The sequence below is a fragment of the Nannospalax galili genome, unplaced genomic scaffold (assembly GCF_000622305.1).
Source record: "Nannospalax galili isolate Female #2095 unplaced genomic scaffold, S.galili_v1.0 scaffold1009, whole genome shotgun sequence".
Classification (NCBI taxonomy): domain Eukaryota; kingdom Metazoa; phylum Chordata; class Mammalia; order Rodentia; family Spalacidae; genus Nannospalax; species Nannospalax galili.
The window spans coordinates 754,557-770,863 of NW_008360054.1; the positions used below are offsets into that span (position 1 = coordinate 754,557).

The following is a 16,307-nucleotide window of genomic DNA, read 5'->3' on the forward strand; positions in this document are numbered from 1 at the left end:
AACATGGTGGTATATGCCTTTAATCCCAGCAGAGGTAGGCAGATCTCTGAGTTTAAGGGTTGCCTAGTCTACATAGCAGGTTCCAGACCAGCCAGTTCTGCATAGCAAGACCCTGTCTCAAAAAGCCAAGGGGGAGCCCAGTCTTGTGGTGTACGCCTTTAATCCCAGCAGAGGTAGGCAGATCTCTGTAAGATCTAGGTCAGTCTAGTCTACATAGTGAGTTCCAAGCCAGCTGGGGCTACAGAGAGACCCTGTCTCAAACAACAACAACAAAAAGCCAGGGGTGGGGGGAAGGGAAAGGAAATCAACAACAAAACCCCACAAAATGGGTGTGTACAGAAGTACTCCACATAGACACAGAGGGATTTTTTTTTACAGCTGTAAAGAAGAATGAAATGACATTTGAAAGACAGTAGATGTAACTGAACTTATGGTAAGTGAAATGAGCCAGATTCAGAAGGACAAATACTACATGTTTTCTCTTTTATGCAGAACTTAGCTTTAAAATTATACCTATCTGTGTATATATGTGTGTTATATTTGTGTTTGTAGGTCACAGAAATAGAAAAATGGAAATAGAACAGAAGAGGAAGAGGTCTTAAGTGTGGTGGGAACAGGAAAGGGTAATGTAATATAGGTGATGTGGAAGCGGAAGGATAAGTATCCGAGGGAAGGAAAGGAACCAGCCAGGAGAGGGCAGGGCATGGGGGAAGGGACACGGGAAGATGGGGCGAGGGGAATCAATGAGAACAAAGTGTGATGACACACATGTACCAAAATGCCTTAATGAAACCCATTACTCTGTATGCTAACTCTAAAAATAATTTATAAAAACCTTAGAGTCAATAAACTTAGAGAAAGATATGTTGTCTCACTTTTCTGTTGCTGTGATAAAGCACAATGACCAAAGCAACTTATAGAAGGAAGAGCTTACTGGGTTTATAGTTCCAGAGGGATGAGAGTTTATCGTGGCCTGGAGGCATGTTGGGAGGCAGCCAGAGCAGGAAGAGAATCTAAAATGGCAAAACTAACTTCGTTTTGTTCTATTTGACTTTTGCTTTACCCTGTGTTTCTGCCTAGCTGCCCCCCACCCCACCCCTAACTGCAGCCAGCCAACCAGAACCCATCCCAGGAAGGCTGTACCTATAGATTCAGGGGGTACATTGTTTCTACAATACTGGGAACCTTCAAGAAGCCAGGTAGCATGTCCTTCCACCCAGCTATACCTGCATCTCCATGGAGCCCCTTGTTTCTGCAATTCTGAGAAACTTGTTTTTTTCTAAACAAAACTTTTGTTAACTGAAAACCTCTTTGTTAACTGACCTGGTCTGGGTCTGGTATAACTGTGGTGATCTAAGGTAACTATGGTTATTGGCTTTGCCTTTGGCATGATGTAAAAGTGGTTTTAAACTTTATTAACCCCACTCTGCCTCCTCTTGAGGTCAAGAGTTCTTTAGGGCATTAGCCCCCTCTCTGACCACTGGCTAATAAAGGACTTCTGATCCGACCATCACTATGTGATATTCCTCTGGGCCCTTGTGCTCCATATTACAAAACTGGAAATGGGACATGGCTGTGAATGCTAAAAGCCCACCCCCAGGGATGTGCTTCCTCCAGCAAGGCCACAACTCCTAAAGGTTCCATGACCCTCCCCAAACAGCACCACCAAGTGGGGACCAAGTGTTTAAGTACTTGGAGCCTATGAGGGACAGTCTCACTTAAATCACAACACATCTGACCTCACAATTGTGGAAATGCATTTTGTTTTCATGGTAATTCTGGCTTCTTAAAATGGGTTCACAGGCTGGAGAGATGGCTCAAATGTTAAGAGTATTGGCTGTTCTTGCAGAGGACCTCAGTTCGATTCCCAGCACCCACATGGTGGCCTGACAGCCATCCATACTCCAGTTCCAGGGGAATCCAACACCCTCTTCTGACCTTCATAGGCATTGCATGACACAGGTACAATTACATACATGCAGGCAATACACTCATACACATAAAATAAAAATACAATGTTTAAAAAAATGGGTTCAAGCCAGGTGTGGTGGTACACGCCTTTGATTCCAGCACTTGGGAGGCAGAAGCAGGTGGATCTCTGTGAGTTCAAGGCCAGCCTGGTCTACATAGTGAGTTTCAAGCCAGCTAGGGCTACAGGGAGACCCTGTCTCAAAAAGACCAAAAAAAAAAAAAAGTGCACCACCGTGCCCAGCTTGTGATGATTAGCTTGATGAGACCTAGAATGCCCAGAGAGCTCTCTGGGCATGCCTTTAGGATGATTACCTTAATTAGGTTCATTGAAGAGGGATGGCTTGTCAACTCTGGGTGGTGCCATTCCCTGGACTGAGATCCTGGATTGTATAAAAAGAAAGTGCAAGAACAGCCAGTGACATCTGAGCCATCTCTCCAGCTCCGGGTTCGAATCCCAGCAACTGGCAGCTGACAACTGTCTGTAACTCCAGTTCCAGGGCATCTGACAGCCTCTTCTGTCCTCCATGAGCATTGCAAGACACAGGTGCACTTACATGCAGGCAATATACACATATGCAGCAAATAAAAATAAGTATTTTTAAAAAGGAGAAAGTGAGCTGAGCACAAACATTCACCATTCTGTCTCTGCCTCACCCTTCTGCTGCCATGACTTCCTTGCCATGATGAACTGCACCCTCTGTCACTCAAAATAAAACTTTTCTCCCTTAAGTTGCTTTTGTCAGATATTTTTGTCATAGCAACAGGAAGAGTAACCAAGACAATTGTGCTTCTTCCCTGTCTGCTTTATGGAACAGTTTGAGGAGCATTGGCATTAGGTCTTCTTTAAAGGTTTGGCTTGCAGTGAATCCATCTGGTCCTGGGCTGTCTTTGTTGGGAGGCTTTTTGTTACTGCATCATCCTCACTGTTATGGATCTGTTTTAAGTATTATATTTTCTTGATTTAATTTTGCTGGGTCCTATGTGTCTATTCATTTCTTCTAGGTTTTCCAGTTTTTGGAATATAAATTTTCAAAGTACACCATAATGATTCTCTGTATCTAATTGGGACCTGTAGTAGTCTCCCTTTCCATCTCTAATTTTATTTATTTTGGTCTTCTCTCTCTTTTGGTTCCTCATTACTGTATATGCATTAAGCAGCTTGTCCCTGGAGAAAACTGATTCTTCCTCCCTCAGCAGCTGTTGATTGCTTATAGCTCTTCATTTAGAGATGGGACCCTAGGCATGTCAGGTGTGCTATCATTATGAAAAACATGTTTAGGCAACCATATTGTGGAGATTTTAAGGGTGCAGCTTCCCTATCATGTCCAGAATACACTATCTAGTAGCAAGCATCCTGGTCCTCTGGTTGTTAACAATCTTTCCACCCCCTCTTCTGTGGTGTTCCCGGAGCCTTAGGTGTAGGGTTGCATTATAGATATGTCAATTGGGGATGGGCTCCTTCTGGTAATTTATTCTCTTCATTTGACCAGTTGTGGACCTTCATAATAATGTTCATCTGTTCCAAAAAGAAGCTTCTTTGATGAGAGCTATACCTATCTGTGGGTGTGATGGACCAGCCCAGACCGGAGCAGTTCAGTCTGATGGGAACAGGGTCGTCGAGAGGGTGGACAAGGATTCGGCGAGTGACAAACAGACACAAAGGAGCTTGATGAAAGTCTGAGTGTAATTTTTGCAGTTGCAAGGTTTGAGATATATACAGCAAAGATTACAAAAACCGCAGAACAGTCATGCTAAGATTTACAATTCCAGAGATGAAAGTAAAACAATTTTGCCAACACATTTCCCTATCTTATCAACCTGATACTAGACAGTAAATTCCTGCTTTACTGTAGTTTTTACTGCCAGCCTTTCTCACACACTTAAGATTCTGCTCAGCTTTGTAGTCCCAAGTCAGAATGACCTTAACCCATTAAGCACGTTCAACACCAGCTGTGCCTGGTGCCTGATTTTAACTATTTGATAATATTCCTTGCTTATTTGTAGTGGGCCATAGGGCTTCTAAGTTATTTTTAACTCTATAGGTCCCAAAAAGGCTATCCCATGTTAGGGATCCATGAAACCATCCTTCTCTCTTATCCGACCAAGCTCTCTTTTGATTGTTTATCAAAAGACACCAAGGTGGTCTTGATGTTACCAATTTATCCATAAGTTGTAATGAATACCCAGAAACCCTTCTTCTATCTATGTCTCTTTTCTAGAAATCCGTTATTCCCTAGACTTTCCAGCATTAATTCTATTTAACTACTTCTTGTTGCATCTAAAATAAGTTTTATTAATAGTGGTGCATCTGGACTAGGATGATTAAAGGATTTCAATAAAGGCGGTGATAGCAGTGCCAAGGACACCAGGTGCTTTCTGGGCCCCCAGAAAGCCCAAGATACAGTGACAGAAAAATAATAGCAAGTAAAAGATGCCAAGTGCACTGCATGTTTCTCAGCACAACCAATTCCAAGAGGCAACCTTCCTTGAAGTTCCAGCCTCAACCCACCGAGGATCTCACGCGGGCTTCATTGGAGATGGCATGACATGTGGGTATAGGATAAACATTGGAATGTACTTGGAAATCATGTTGGTTTATGAAAGTGGCCATAGTAGGTTCTTCTCGGTGGCCTATGAAATCTCTAGCCACCCTACTTTCCTTTTCTTTCTTTTTTTGAGACAAAGTCTCCCTGTAGTCCCAGGAGGACTGGAGCTTACTTATGAAGACCAGGCTGGCCTCAGTCTAGCAGAAATCCACCGGTCTTTGCCTCTGGAGTACTGGGATTAAAGGCATATGATGCCATACCTGGCCCTATTTTCATTTTTATAAGAATTATTTAGAATAGTCTGAAGTTCACAAGAACATTGAGAGGAAGGTACAGAGGTTTCTGATATTTTCCTCACATGTAAGAGCCTTTCCCTCTGTCACTGTCATCACAGTGCTTCATTTATTACAGTCCACATTGGCATACTGTCACCCATGGTCTACACTTCACATTAATGTTCAACTTTGCTTTCCTCCCTCCCTCCCTCCCCCCCTTCTTCTTTTCCTTTGTTCTCGATCTGGGGGGTTTTCTGGTGGAATTTTATTGAAAAGATTCTCTATACTGTTAGTGTTCACTCCTATCCCGTGGGTTTGGTTTCTTGTTCATATCCAGAGTTCTGGGACACTGTGGTCATGTTCATTGATTTTTTTTTCCCTTATTCATGGTCATAGGTAGAATTTCTCCAACCTTATCCTCCATCATGATATTTTTCTTTTGAGTCCATTGATCATGCTTTCTACTGCACTCTTTTAATGTGATTTATTAAGGTTTTTATTTTTGGGAGCGGAGCAAGGGCTTAGCCATTATGAGTATTGACTGCTCTTGCAGAGGACCTGGATTTGGTTCCCAGGACTCACATGGTGGCTAACAACCATTTATAACTCCAGCTCCAAGAAGATCTGGCACCCTCTTCTGGCTTTCATGGGCATTGCATGACAGGGGTGAACTTACATATATGTAGACAAAACACACACACACAAAAATAGTTTAAAAAGTTTTTCATTTTAGCACCTCTATTTCCTACCCCCATCTAAATGTCTTTGCTTAAATTTTCTTCCATGTTGTTTGCTGAATTTTCCATTTATATGGCAGATTTTTCTTATCCACCTTGCTGATTTTCTCCTCTGCATTCTTGACTTTCTTCTCCAGGTCCTGGATTGAATTCATATGTTTGTGAGTATCCTCTTCTAGGTCAGCGATCATGTGTTTTTGGGTGTTTTGTTTGCTTGTTTTTTTGTTTTGGTCATTTTAAGACAGGGTCCCCCTGTAGCCCCAGCTGACCTGGAACTCACTATGTAGACCAGGCTGGACTCAAACTCACAGAGATCTGCCTGCCTCTGCCTCCCAAAGTGCTGGGATTAAAAGCATGCACCCTCATGCCTGGCTATCATTTTTTTCTTAATAAGAAAACTTTGGAAGTCTTCCTCTGGCATTTTACTTATTTCCATGTGTTGAGTTCATCAGGAGAGGAATTATGATTCTTTTTAATTTTTCATAACTCAGGAACCTAATTTATTAAAATTTCATAAATCAGTACTCGAGGCTGTTATCTGGTTGTTTCCCATAAGTATAATAATTCAGTTTAAAACATTTTGCAGCTATTAATGGGGTTTCCCATTAGTTTTATACAAACACTTCTCAGCTGTGGCCAAATCCATGCTTTCTACAAAGCAGTACCTAGCTGGGAGTCTGATGATGCAGTTTTCCATAATTTTGATGCTCATTACAGTCTCCTTCATGGTAGCAAAGGTTGTGGAGATGAAGTTCTCATCTGCATAGGGTTCCAGGTCTCTCCTCCACAGGCTGGCTGCTGACTCACATTCTGGCCAGACCCTGTGGGCCTGCAGTGTTTTAGGAGCATGCTCCAAGCTCAGCACCTGAGTTCATGAACTTTTGGAGGAATTACATTGCCTTACTTTTGCATGCTTCTTGTATTTTTGTGTTGCAATTTGCACATTTACTGGTTTGGATGTCTGTTTCACTAAATTTTCCCCTTTCTGCTCTCTGGGAGGCCAGCCCTCAGTTACTGGGTCTCCCGGTCCTGACGCTGGTTAACAAACCAAAATAAGACATCCTATTTGAATTTTGCATAGTTTATATGACATTTAGGAGGGGGTGACTTACAAAAACATGGATTCTTATATGCTTTTCCTTTTCCATATTTAAAATGCACACGCCATCCGTCTCCCGACCCAGGTCTCTCACTCGGTGTTCCCCTACTCCAATGTGGTGGTGGCTCCATTCCCTAATGGCTTGGCCTACAAAGAAATGGCTTCTCATAACCCACGAGCCATTCAAGCCCTGCCCGTAGTCTCCATCATCTGAGTGCCTTATCTCACCCTGCAGAGCCACTTGCCACGTCCCCTGACTCCGTGCTTCACTCCCTGAGTTCCAATATGGCCGAGGCTTCACTCGTTTTCCCAGGGTGCCCCAAGTCTCCCATACTTGCACCCATTGCCCAAGCTTTTCGAAGGAATGAGGAATTTCTGGGTTACAATGTCTCTTATGGATTGTGGAGTGGTGGTGGTCAGGAATCTCAAGTCACAGCATAAGAGTCTTCACATTCAGTTGATCCTCTCTGCCCTCTGTTTTCTATCAGTCTCCAATTTTTGAGAACCAAGAAAGGGCTGATTCTACATCTATCTTTTTTTCACTTGTGATTTTTCATTACACATTTAGTGGAACTTTTACCTCTATCAAAATCAGTGTGGAAGTCACCAAGCAGAATTACCAGCTCTTGAGTATATATATCCATAACATGTCTACTGAGGTATTTGCACATCTGTGTTTATTGCTGTACTTTCACAATAGCTAAGAAATGGAAACAACCTAGATGTCCATCAGCAGATGAATGAATAAAAAAAGTGGAACAAATACATAATGGCATTTCAGCTCTAAAGAATAAAGCCATGGCATTTAGAAGAAAATTCTGGACCTGGAAATTGTTATGTTAAGAAATTTAAGCCATAGTCACAAAGGTAAATATTAAAGCCCCCATCTCTGGACATGAAGGTAGAAACGGTCAAGGAAGGGAATGAGACAGTGGAAAGGAGCAGGTAATGGAACACTTGGGGCCAGGATCAGCAGGAGGTAGACAGAGGGGATGGAAGACGTCAGTGTTTGAGGGAGGATGAAGATGCCATAATGAAATCCACTACTTGGTATATTAACTTGGACAATTAATAGAACATTTATTAAGCCTTATACCTACAATATGTTTTGTCTCTGAGCTCCTGAATAGCGTTCCTGTCTGGTTTTAACAAAATAATGTAGCACTCAGGAGCAAAGATACAGCCTAGGAGTCCTGCACTGGAGGCCAAGATGGAGAAGACCTCCACAGCCACAGTGAACTTCCCTTTGGTGCTGTGGTAGACAGGGAGGAAGGTGACCCAGACACTGCAGAACGCCAGCATGCTGAATGTTAGGAACTTGGCCAAGAAAGCCACAGTGAAGCTTCCCAGGGCCAGAGAGAATAGGTATCGTAGGACACAGTAGAAGGCAGTCACTGAACCCTTATTGCACATGATTATGATGTGTTCAGGTTCTACATGTGCATCTGTGTTAATAAAGGGTGGGGATTTTCCTAGCCAGATTCCACACATAATAAGTTGGACCAGGGTGCAGATGGGAATGATCAAATTCTGTGCCCCTGATACAGCAACCACCTTATCCTTTTTCCTGGAGCAGTGACCTTGAAGGCCAGAACCACAGTGATAGTTTTGGCCAAGACAGTGGAAATAGCCACAGTGAATGAAACTCCAAATGTGGTCTGCTGCTGGGTGCAGGTGGTGGTATTTGGATGGCCAATGAAAAGAAAGGAACAGAGAAAGCAGAAGTAAAAGGAGATGAGCAGGATGTAGCTGAGAGTACAGTTATTGGCCTTCACGATGGGAGTGTCTTGATGCTTCACAAAGACTATCACTGAGAGTGCAGAGAAGCACAGGGGTATGCAGGACAGACATAGCCCATGGGATCTTCATAAACCAGAAAGGTCACAGCTTTTAGGAAGCAGTGGTTTTGCTCTGTATTGACATTGATGCTCTGGGCTCATCACATACTGATTCCAATCTGGTGAAAAATGTATATTTTTGTTATTTCATGTTCATTATTTTTCTTTCATTCACAGTCCCTCCCTTTTATGAATTCATTTGACTAGGTTAGCCAAATAGCCCTCCTTTGTCGCTTCAGACATCAAGTGAAAGAATGCTATGTGGGGAATAATGTGAAGTTCATACCACCCAGTGCCATTGTATGGTGGCATGAACAAAGCTATTGTTAACTTCTTAACTCAATTATATGCGTTTTGAAGATCCTAATATCATTATTCCACTTTTCTCCAGAAACTCATGTTCTTAATTACATGAGATAGTTTCAATTTGGTCATAATATAGCCCCCTTATAAAATATGTCTTGGGCTGGGGAGCTGGTTCAGTGGGCAAACCTATTTGCTGCTCAAACATGCTTAGCCAAATTCAGATCTCCACAACACATGTAAAAGCTAGATGCAGCAGCACAAATATCTGCAATCCCAGCACACCCCTACAGTGAGGTGAGAGGCAGAGACAGGATAATCTCGAGAAGCTTATGGGTCAGCTAGCCTGGTTAATAGAGCAGTGAAAAGACCCTGTCTCAAGCAAGGTGGAAAGTGAGGACTGACTCCTAAAGGTTGTCCCTGAATATGTGCATTGTGGCACATGGGCACCCCCCCCCACTCCACAGTCAAACACGCATGGATAAACAGAGAAGCACACATACGAACAAGCACATGTTCACACATGGTTAAAGACACACGTACGCAGCAACAAACACATGCAGACATATGGGCAAGCACACAGAACACACATCCATGCACTATATTTTGAATATAACGTGAGTTTAGTAAGGAAAGTGCTTGTGAAGTTTTCTCTAAGAGTATTCTTGGGCTGGAGAGCTGGCAGAGCAGTTAAGAGCACCAACTGCTCCTGCAGAGGACTCTGGTTCAGCTCCCAGCACCCACATGGCTGCAAACAACGATCTGTAACTCTAGTTCCAGGGGAAATAAATAAAATAAAAATAATGAATAAAATACTAAAGAATTTTCTTAGATATGGGGTTGAAATTTAGCTACTCTCAGTTGGGCATGGTGACACATGCCTCTAATCCCAGCACCAAGGATGCAGAAGCAGGTGGATTTCTGTAAGATAGAGACCAGCCTGGGCTACATAGCAAGTTTCAGGCCATCTGGAGTTATAGGGAGACCCTGTCTCTATGACCACCACCACCACCAAACAAATACAACCAAAAAAAATCCTGCCAATTTTAGCTACTCTCATAAGGTGAATTGACTTCTCCATAGCTGATTGGGGCCAGCCTGGGCTTCATGAGATCCTGTCTGAAAAAAAAAATAGCAAAAAAGAAGGCTTGAAAAACTGACCAGTGAAGGTGTTAATTATCAGATTGTGGGATAGGATTCAACTTCATTTGTAGACACTGGATTCTTTTTTTATTGATTTTTTTCAGAATTTTATACATCTTGATCATATTTAGACCCCCTTTCCTATCTGCATTCCCAATAGCCCCCCACTGGATTTCATGCATTCTGTCATTAAGATTTATTTTTATTAGCTGGGTATTATGGTGCATGCCTTTAATGCCAATACTTGAAAGGCAGAGGCAGGCCTCTGTGAGATGAAGGCCAACCTGGTCTACATAGTTCCAGGACAGCTGGGGCTACAGGGAGACCCTGTCTCAAACCCTACTTCCACCAAACATTTTTAAAAGAGTTATTATTTTAAAATTACATGTATGTGGGTTTGAACATGAGTACAGGTATACACAGAAGCAGAAGAGAGCATTAGATCCCCTGGAGCTGTAGTTATAGATGGCTGTGAGTCATCTGATGTGGGTACTGGGAGCCAAACTCAGGTCTTCTGTAAGAGCAGTAAGTGCTCTTTTCTTATTTAAAAATACTTTATTAGCATTGCTTTCTTAAAAAGTAACATGATTACACTGAAAAACTTTGTATAGATTGGAGAATTTGGACAGAGTGAATGATAAACTCATCTTATAGGAAATAGCTTCTCATTTGCTGTGATGAAAACACTGACCAAAATCAACTTGGGGAGGAATGGGTTTATTTGGCTTACATCTCCTGGGTCACAGTTCATCACTGAGGAAGCCCAAGGTAGGAACTCAGGGCAGGAACTTGGAAGCAGGAGCTGAAGCACAGGCCATGGAGGAACACTGCTTACTGACTTGTTCCTTCAACCTATGTTCAGCCTGCTTTCTTATACAATAACAAAGGACCACTGCTGAGGGGTGGCACTTCCCACAGTGGGCTGGGTCCTCCCACATCATTCAGCAATCAAGAACATACCCTAAAGACATGACCACATGACAGTCCAATGGATGAAATTCCCCAGTTGAGGTCCCCTCTACCCAGGTGTGTCAAATTGACAACCAAGGCTATCCAGTACAGGAACAGTGACAAATTTCACAGTATTATTGAAGGTTGGTAGTACAATTTTGTCAGTAAATGATATTAAAAAATTATAGTAGACAGGATTTTGAATATATATATATATGATTTTTTTGTATATTTTATACAGTACATCCCAAACAATCGTATTCATCTTTATACCCGCATCCCAAATGGCACCCTCCCACAGCCTCTCCCCTCACCCCACTGGAGCCCATATAATCTGTCATCCCTATTACTGCCCACTGTGTTATCAGTGCCCCTAGCTGTTCCCCAGTGCAAGTCAGCATATATAGAGTCCCTTGTTTTAGGAGATCAGCAGCAATCAGTTGCCAACATTCCTTTGGATAGATTGGGGTCTGCTGTTCATTTTCCTAGTTCTATGCTGTGATACTGTCTGGGAGTCTTGGGCCACCCTGGCCAACAACTCAAAGGAAGGTATCTCCCCTTTCTGGCATTGTTTCTTGTTATGTAGCCTTTAGCTATACACATGGACTCTTAAATATACTGATCACTTTAATCTTCAGGCATTATTTTCCTTTTGGGTGTTTAAGTCCATACAGTTGGCCCAAATAAACCAACTTATTTTTTACTCTTAAGGTCTTTTGAGGATCTGTTCCTCAGGGGTCACATGGGCTTGGGAGCCCCTGGCTCCTTTCTTTTACCAGTTCTATCTATGTGAAGATAAGTCAAAGGTCCTGCTCCACCATATCTGGCTTCATTTGGAAGCATGGAGGAAATGTTTTCTCTGTGTTGACCCTCCTCTCTGTAGACTGGACACTGGTTCAAGTCCATCTGGTGGGGTCTCCATGGCCTCCCTGAACAAGAGGACAGGTGACTCATGACAGTTATGGGACAATTTGAGAGATACTCCCTAGTCCCCTGGAACTTAGTCAACCTTGGAGGGCAAGGAGCAAAAACTGTTTTGTAAGTCCCTCAGACCAGATTAGTATAGGCCTCAAAGTATGGCTGTTAAACATCCAAGGTTAGATCCACCAGTCTAGTACTTCTAATTACCATGTGCTATGTAGATAAAGCTTGGGTGAAACCAAACGTCCTCAGATAGGCCTTGACTAGACATATATTTTGTTCCTTGAACTAGTTGTATGTATAATTTGTCAGTAGGTTGTTGGACTAATATGGGTCCCTCTGGTTTGTTTAAACTAGCTAGGCATTATTTGTCTCTCTCACTGTCTAACCCTTCCACAATGGTTTCCCCATTTAAAGTGCCCCATTTCCCCCATTTCTCTCAATAATACCCCTCTCCTACAGTTCCACCTCTCTTGAGCTCCTTCTTTCCCTTTATCCCTGAGGTTCCTTGTATAACCCTTACCCTCTCATTTAAATAACTCAATTTTTATCCATATCTCCCTTAGTAACACCTGTTTCCTAATGTTCTTCTCTCTCAGGTTCTTTCTTTTCCTTTACTGCCCTGGTTCCCTTTCATTACCCTGGTTCCTATAGTTATGTCTGGATACATACTCACTTGTAAGGATTTGGTGCTAGGCTCCACATATAAGGGAGAACATATGTCGTTTGTTTGTCTGAGTCTGTGTTACTTCACTTAGTATAACAGTTTCTAGTTCCATCCATTTACCTGCAAATTTCATGATTTCATCTTTCTTTACTGATGAGTAGAGTGCCATCGTACCACATTTTCATTATCTACTTGTCAGTTGAGGGACACTTAGGTTGCTTCTATCTCTTAGCTATTGTGAAAAGAGCAGCAACAAACATGGATGTACAAGTGTCTCTGCAATAGGATGAGTTCTTTGGGTATATGCCAAGGAGTGGTATAACTGGGTCATATGGTAGGTTCATTTGTAGTTTTTTAAGAGTTCTCCACCCTGCTTTCCATAGGGGTTGAACAAGTTTGCAATCCCACAAGCAATGGATGAGCATTCCCCCTTCCCCACATCCTCTCCAACATTAGTTCTCCCTCCATTTCTACCTTTTTGAATAAATTAAGTAGTATTGGATATAGATCTTTAAATGTCTGGAAGAATTATGCTGTAAATCCATCTGGTCCTGGGCTTTTATTAAGGGAGGTTTTGTATTACCATTTCAATTTCCTTATGTTTTATGAGTCTGTTTAAGCTGTTGATCTCTTTTTGGTTTAGTTTTGGTGATTCCCATGCTTTTAGATACCTGTACATTTCTTTTAGGTTTTCAAATTTACTAGTGTATAGGTTTTTAAACTATTCCCTTATAATGTTCTGGATCGTTTTGGTGTCTGTTATGGTGTTTCCCCTTTCATCTCTGATTGTGTTGATTTGGAGGTGCTCTTTCTTTCTTTTGGTTAACTGGGATAAGGGTCTGTCAATCTTGTTTTTCTTTTCAAAGAACCAGCTCTTGGATTCATTGATTCTTTTTATTGTTTTCTTTGTTTCGATTTCATTAATTCCTGCCCTGATTTTTGTTACTTCTTCTAGTCTGCTGGGTTTGGGTTTCATTTGTTGTTGCTTTTCAAGTGTCTTGAGTTTAATGTTGTCATTTATATGTGTTCTTTCAGATTTTTTAAGGTAGGCACTTCGAGCTATAAACTTCCCTTTAAGGACTGCTTTCAATGTGTCCCAGAGGTTTTGTTGTGTTGTATTGTCCTTTTCATTTAGTTCCAGGAATACTTTTATTTCCTTCTTAATTTCTCTTTTGACCCATTCATCATTCAGGAGTGTGTTGTTTAATCTCCATGCGTTCATGTAGTTCCTAGGGTTTCTTCTGGCATTGATTTTAAGCTTTATTACATTATGGTCTGAGAGAATGCATGAAATTATTTAAATCTTTTTGTATTTGTTGAGGCTTGTTTTGTGCCCCAGCATGTGGTCAATTTTAGAGGAAGTTCCATGGGGCACTGAATGGAAAGTATATTTATTCTTTGGTGCTTGGGTGGACTGTTCTTTAAATTTAGTCTGTTAGGTTCATTTGATGTATGGTATTGTTTAATTCAGATGTCTCTCTGTTAATTTAATTCTTTGTCCTGTTGACCTATCTAATGGAGACAATGGGGAAGTCCCCTACTATTAATGAGTTGGGACTAATCTGTGTTTTAAAGTCCTGTAGTACTGTTTTTATGAAGTTGGGTGCACCAGTGTTTGGCAACTATATGTTCATGAGTGTAATATCTTCTTGGTCAATTGTTTCTTTGATCAAAATGAAGTGGCCCTATTTGTCTCTTCTGATTAGTTTTAGTTTAAAGTCTGTTTTGTCATATATTAGGATTGCTATGCCTGGTTTTTTCTTCATATGATTCGCTTGGTATATTTTATTCCATCCTTTCACCTTAAGGTAGTGCCTGTCCTTGAAAGTGAGATGAGTTTCTTACAGATAACAAAAGGATGGGTTTTGTTTCTTAATCCATTCAACTAGTCTGTATCTTTTGACTGGGGAGTTCAGTCCATTGATATTTAAAGTTATTAATGAAGGATGTGTATTGATTCCTGTCGTTTTGGTTTCTGTTTGCATTGTTGGTGTAACTGTGTGTTTCCATAGTTATACCTTCATTTAGGTTCTTTCTATTACCCCTTGGCTGTAGTCATTCTTTTTTTCAGCTCTTTGTATTGCTTCAAGAACTCACTGAAGGGCTGGTTTTGTGGACATGAATTCTTTCATCCTGTTTATGTCATGGAAGATTTTTCTTTTCCCTTCGACTATAATAGACATTTTGTCTGGGTAAAGTAATCTGGGTTGGCATCTATGGTCATTTAGAACTGAGAATACTTTGGTCCAGGCTCTTCTGACTTTCATAGTTTGCATTGAAATGTCAGGTGTAATTCTGATGGATTTTCCTTTATGTGTGACTTATTGTTTTTCTTTTGCAGCTTTGTATTCTCTCTTTGTTCTGTACATTTAGTGTTTTTACTATGATGTGCCATAGAGTGTTTTTTTTTTTTCTGGTTCTGTCTATTTGGTGTTCTATATGCTTCTTGTATTTGTATGGGCATGTCTTTCTTTAATTTTGGGAAATTGTCTTCTACAATCCTGTTGAAGGTCTGGTCCATACCATTATCTTGAGATTCTTCTCCTTCCTCTATACCTGTGATGTGTAAGTTTGGTCTTTTTTATGGTGTCACACAATTTGTGCATATTTCATTCTTGTGTTTTCTTAAGTTTTTCATAATCTTTGCTTGAGTGGTCTAATTCGTTCACTTTATCTTCCAGTCTTGATATTCTGTTTTCCATTTCATTCATCCTATTGGTGAGGCTTTTTTCTCCTGTCATTTCTAATTGGCTTATTGAGTGTTTCACCTCCTTATTTCAGCCTGAGAATTCTTCAATATTTCTAACTCTTTTCTAAATTCATTCAGAAGTTTATCCATATTTTCTTTCAGTTCTTTGATTTCTTCATTTGTGTGTTCTTTAAATTCACTTAATTTTTTAATCATGTTTATAATTGTTCTTTTCAATTCCATGTCCTGTGTTATCTCTAGGGGGTTCTCATTTTACTCCTCTAGAGGACTGTTGGTCCTTGGCGGGGATATATTACTTAGGTTTTTCATGTTAATGAGGTTGTGGGAGTCAAGGACTTGAATTTATATTTTAAGATATAATTACATAAATTTCAGTTTGAGCATTATATCCATTTCATCATTATAGTACTTTTTCTTTTTCTTTTTTCATTTTCAGAAATTTTTTTTTGTAATCCTAAAACATCAATGAAAAATTTTAGGCTTTCTCATGTTGAAAAGAGAAACTTGCCATGCTATTTCAAGTATAATACATTGTCACAATTTATAATGGTGTTTCTATGGCTTCTAAATATGCACCTTTGTAGTTATTCTCTCTGTGGAAACATCACTGAATATTTTCTGTCTGGTTTGTACATGGGTTTGTAAGTGACTATGAATAACTTCTATGGAATGTTTCTTTTTTCTTTGTTTTTTTTTTTTTTTTTGGTCTTTTTGAGACAGAGTCTCCCCAGCTAGTCTGGAGCTCATTATGTAGACCAGGGACCAGGCTGACCTTGAACTCACAGAGATCAGCCTGCCTCTGACTTCCAAGTGCTGGGATTAAAGGCATACACCACTATGTCCAGCCCAATACTGTGATTTTTATCTCTAGAAGTTCAATTAGGGCATAAGTGAAGGCATACTGAGGCTGTAGAAGAATAATAGAAAAATTATGGAAAACCTTTTGATGCTTGGTAATGGGAGCAGTCCAACACCAAGGCCCGGATACCCAGGACCGTGTGTGGAGTGAGGACCACAACTGGGACTCAGGGGAGGTGAGAAAGAATTAGTCCTCCCAAGACGAGGATCTGCAAATGACAAAGACCTCTCCTGTCCCCAGCATAAGAAGCAATGCCTCTGCCATGCACAAGCTTGAACCTGAGAGGA

At 41.0% G+C, this 16,307-nt stretch overlaps 1 pseudogene; it reads right to left on the minus strand.

Annotated features, from left to right (window-relative positions):
• Positions 1-7,711: 7,711 nt before the first annotated feature.
• On the minus strand, positions 7,712-12,620 carry LOC108490246 (annotated as a pseudogene).
• Between the last annotated feature and the right edge of the window lie 3,687 nt (positions 12,621-16,307).